This window comes from Adiantum capillus-veneris, chromosome 5 (assembly GCF_014529385.1).
Source record: "Adiantum capillus-veneris isolate H3 chromosome 5, ASM1452938v2, whole genome shotgun sequence".
In the NCBI taxonomy this organism is placed as follows: Eukaryota; Viridiplantae; Streptophyta; class Polypodiopsida; order Polypodiales; family Pteridaceae; genus Adiantum; species Adiantum capillus-veneris.
In genome coordinates this window covers 53,126,997-53,131,545 of record NC_140935.1, presented here as the reverse complement: position 1 = coordinate 53,131,545, position 4,549 = coordinate 53,126,997, and the positions used below count along the sequence as shown (strand labels likewise).

Here is a 4,549-nt window from a genome sequence, read left to right as displayed (position 1 = left end):
GCAACAGTGTATAGGTTTTCAGAACAAAGTCGTATTTACCCATGGTGGGCTGCAAAATGAGTATTCGAACTACTTGCACTATCGAGAGATGCTCTGCAAGCCTTAGCGATTCTGATAATGCCAGTTGTGTAAGGTTTTGAGATGGTTAACTTTTTCTCATTCTCCTCTACAAGAGATCTTTCCCACGAGAGGTACAAGCCAAGGCTATGGAGGATGAAAATCACCACGCTCTAATACCTTGTTTTCTAGCATAGTTTCCAGGGCTGAGGGAGATGGAGAGCAGACACGAGCAAAGAGAGGAGAGGAAGAATTCCATGTAAAGCAATAAGCAAAAAAAAGAGAGAGTTCAATTAAACCAAAGGTTACAATAGAAAGGATGGTCTCCAAACACCACAATCCACATGTATTCTTGGCCTCTATATTGGATGCATGGTTTAAGGAATGAAACCCATGGTGGTGTGCACTTGATTATCCAACAACGCTAGCCCCCATATCACCGGTGGCCCACGCCAGTTGCAGCACTGGTCTCAGCAGCAATTCTCTCCTACTTTTTGGTTCCAATTTTGGTCATGCATCTGGAGCCATCTTACTTCATGTGATGATTGCACATGCAAGACTCCTTGTTGACACTTGGGCTGCACATTGTGGCCATGACCTGACATGTCAATGATTTACTACATAGCCACATGAGTCCCTAAGACATTTCTTTTGAATATTCCCATGGTTTGGCGGGTAGTATGTTGTTTGCTTATTAGAGTTGGCATTCATGATGCGTTTGTCGCATGGATTTTGTGATTTCTTGGTTACATACTCTATTCAAGGGTTCTCCTACAAATCCAGTCTTTATGCTCACGTCTTTAGGCTACAAATGAGGCGCGGTCTAGAGATGCTTCCACCCACTATGGACTAGTTTGATCTACATCCGTGGGAAACAACTGCTGCAATAATTTGTTGCATTATGTTATGGATTATGTGGAAGGCTTTGTGTGCTCACATCATGGGCCCACAGCCTTCCCAAATAACGACTACCTTGACTGCTATTCGGTGGGAGTTGATGCATACTCTGCTTTGCCATTGAGATACATCAGCACGCTCCTCCAAGATAGGAGAGGAGCATCATGCATGAATACTCTTTCCTTGGGCTATGGATGCAGTCTTCAATATCTTTCAATCTGAATGAGGGACACATTACATGAAACTATGCACATCCTCGATGGTTTATACTCCACTCTTCTTATATGCAGCCATGATGTATAGCTAGCACTCACATTGTACTCCTCCAATTTGTACGTTCTTTAGGAGACAGGCCCATGAGCATCCCAAGAGGTTTTTTGTTCACACTATATAGCTCCTTTTCGACACACATACACACTTATTGAGTGAGAGAGAGAGAGAGAGAGAGAGAGAGAGAGATGAAATGAAATGTTACATGAACGTCTTCAAAATGCCAAAATGACCTATGAGACCAAAAGGTTCCATCCATGCCTAGGGAACATAAAAATAAAAAAGAAATAAGGGTACCAAGAAAGAAAGAGAGAGATGGCAATCCGAAGTGGAACGTAACTATCTAGCTGCCCAATTGGTTGTTTGAATGAGAAATAAATAAGTATTCTTTCATTCTTTGTTTCTTCCTCAGAGCCCATCGTCCATTGCACCCACCCCATGCACCTATAAATCCGATCAACCTTAAAAAACATACCCTTAGCCCACTGTCTTTTGTTCAACATGAGAACACAGACACTTTCAAACCGTAAAAAACATACCCAAAAGAATCTTGGGCAAGTTGTAGAGTAATTTGAAGCAATTTCCCAGATAAGGTTTTGCCTCGCAACTCCTGTTAAGTGATCTATACATCTTTGCATCACACAGCAACCATGGCGATGGGTGGCGATTTCGACACAATTGTGAGCAGCAGCCTCAAAAATGAACTGTAGATAACCATCCAACACACACATAGCTCTTTCACATACAAAAGAAAAACAAAACAATACAAGTTGTGGGGGGATGGTGGTGGTAGTAAGAGGAACTAATTGTCCTCATTGTTGAGGTGCTGCAAGCAACACTGGATGACATGATTGCCATTCAAATCCTTGATCAAGGTCACAACCCCCGACCTCAAAGAAGCCATAACAATAGCCACATGCTGATGGGACTTCAATGTCTCTATCAACTTCTGCACAGCACGAGTGCTGTTCAAAAATCACTAAAAGTTAGGAAGCCATTATCGACTGGAACCACAACAACTACATTGTAAAGCTTGATAGCAAGGAGTATTACATACCCATGCATGTTAAGGGACACATTCACAAGTTCCCCTTTGCTTGTAATGGACTGTAGCAAGTTTGATCTCTGATCGTCGGTGCAAACCTCCAAGAGCTTCTGAATAAGGTAGTTACCAAATGGGTCCACCATCAGGTCAATTGCATGACCCAGTACTTCAGCAACAATCTTTTGAACATCCTCATGAGAACCTTCATCAAATTTCCTCTGCAAAAAATGGCATCCATGTTGGTCTTTGGCAACAGCAAGTATGCGCCCTTCAATGTCAGCTAAAGTGCTACAGAAGGGGCCTTGCTACGTTGCATCCGTGGCCTGATATGCTTTACGCAGTTTCCAAGCAGGCTTTATCGAATTTTCTTGCCCTGGTGATTTGTTAGGTTCAGCTAGCGAACATTGATTGCACGCTCCTTTTTCTTGGTAATTACATGCGTTTTTGTTGTTGTGACACCATCCCACCAATGGAGTTGAGGCAGGTGCAAATACTCTCGAGCTTTTCTTTGACAAAATTCTCACTTGTGGCTTCTCCTCATACAGAGGAGAACAAGTGGGAGCCTTGAGAAAACCATTGCTAAGGAGTGCCGATTTGATCGTAAAAGGCTTGTTCTTTCTAGAACCTCCTAGCATACTTTGGAAAGCTGAACAATCATCTCGCCTGCCGCCGCAAATGTCTTGTTTACAGCATGAGCAAAAGTTATCTACATAAGGGTTAACAAGCTTTTGCCTAAGGGGGTACCCACAGTTTATAGGACATGTGTTTCCAATGCCTAAACGAGCATATCCATGGTCTCTACCAGCAGGAAATGATGACATACCATTATTATGTTCAACATCTATAAAGTCCTGAGGGTAATGAGCCAAAACTTCATTAATTGTCTCTCCCTCTCTCACCTGTTGTAAAAGCTTCAGTTTGTGCACCTATTGAGGTTGAAAGTAGGCAAGCACTTTGGAGTTCTGATACCAGCCATCCTTTCCATCAACATAAATCCTAGGCACACATCCGTCTTGAAGAGAGGAGGGCATTGGTGCTTGACACATGAAAGGCTGATTTGTCATCACTCGAACCCCAAAAACGTGATGCACGTAATGATCAATACCTAAGTCAAGGCCCATAGGCTTCAAATTTGTCATATTCTTGTCGCCGCTGCACTGAGAGAGTGGCGAGCCTCTATGCTCCAAACCCACAGGTCTGCCATAGGCTTGTCCATAACCACCATTCTTAGGAATGCCTCGCAAATGCTCATCGGTCACTGCCGTGTGTGATTGGCCTTGAGTATTTCATACCAGACTCAAAGTAACTCGCATCGGCTACCCATGTTGAGCTGGCATTACGTGGTGTATCTAGAGAAAATTATGTGCAATGATGCACAACAAAATTTTACAGCAAGGGAGCAGCTGCCTCCAACTTAAGATTCGCAAACACAGTACCAATCTGAGCACACGTCAAGCTCGCGAGGAGTATGGCTCCATTTAGTGCAGCGCACTAGCCTCAAGACGATGGGTCCACATCTGGACAGGTTGCACTGAAGCTCGCACGTGCTAATGCAGCAGGTTTGACTTCCTTACACGTGGAGAACAAGGCGAGCGATGGCACGCATACTCATGCTGAGCTCTGACAATCCCCAGGGCATCCTCTGCGTTCCGCCTCGAGCCATCCAGCCTCCCATCGTCAGGAAACGTGAGTCTGTTATGCGACATGCTTACTCTCTGCACTTGCAACTGTAGACGGCTCCAAGGAGGTTTCTGCACACCCTTCTCACCTCGAAAAGAGTTGGTCGTCCACGTGGAGGACATCTGTTAAAGGACACCCAAGGTAGCCCAACACTAAGGCCTTTCCTTAGCAGGCCAAAAAAGGGACTACGACCTTTGCACCCACCTTGACAGGGAAATGACCTTGAATGCACCCCATCAATCATCCTTTCATTTCAACCTTTGAAGTTTTAAAAGAAAAGCTTATGCACCATAATTAATCCCACTAACTTGCACCTTGGAAGGGGGGAAAAGAATGGAATGCACATCCTCAAACAAAGCATGGCTTAGCGTAGTTCTAAGGCGCCTGGTAAGTGCACACACGATGTTGTTCACAAAATAAGACCAAGCTCACCTTGAGTGTGTGTGTAAGAGAAAGAACCATCATGCATATTTTCTGTTATCCATGGCACCCTTTGTGTGTGTGTGTGAGAGAGAGAGAGAGAGAGAACAAAGCCAAGCCTACGACATCACAGAATGAATTCATGCCTTATACGACACCCCGTTGCAACGTGTGTGTGTG

General features: G+C 44.3%; 1 pseudogene across 1 annotated transcript; it reads right to left on the bottom strand.

Moving 5' to 3' along the window:
- Positions 1-1,783: 1,783 nt before the first annotated feature.
- LOC147457327 (uncharacterized) lies at positions 1,784-4,017 on the bottom strand (annotated as a pseudogene). The gene is made up of 2 exons (XR_015188279.1): positions 2,282-4,017; positions 1,784-2,189 (listed from the first exon to the last, which is right to left on the bottom strand). The product of XR_015188279.1 is annotated as an uncharacterized LOC147457327 (transcript).
- Between the last annotated feature and the right edge of the window lie 532 nt (positions 4,018-4,549).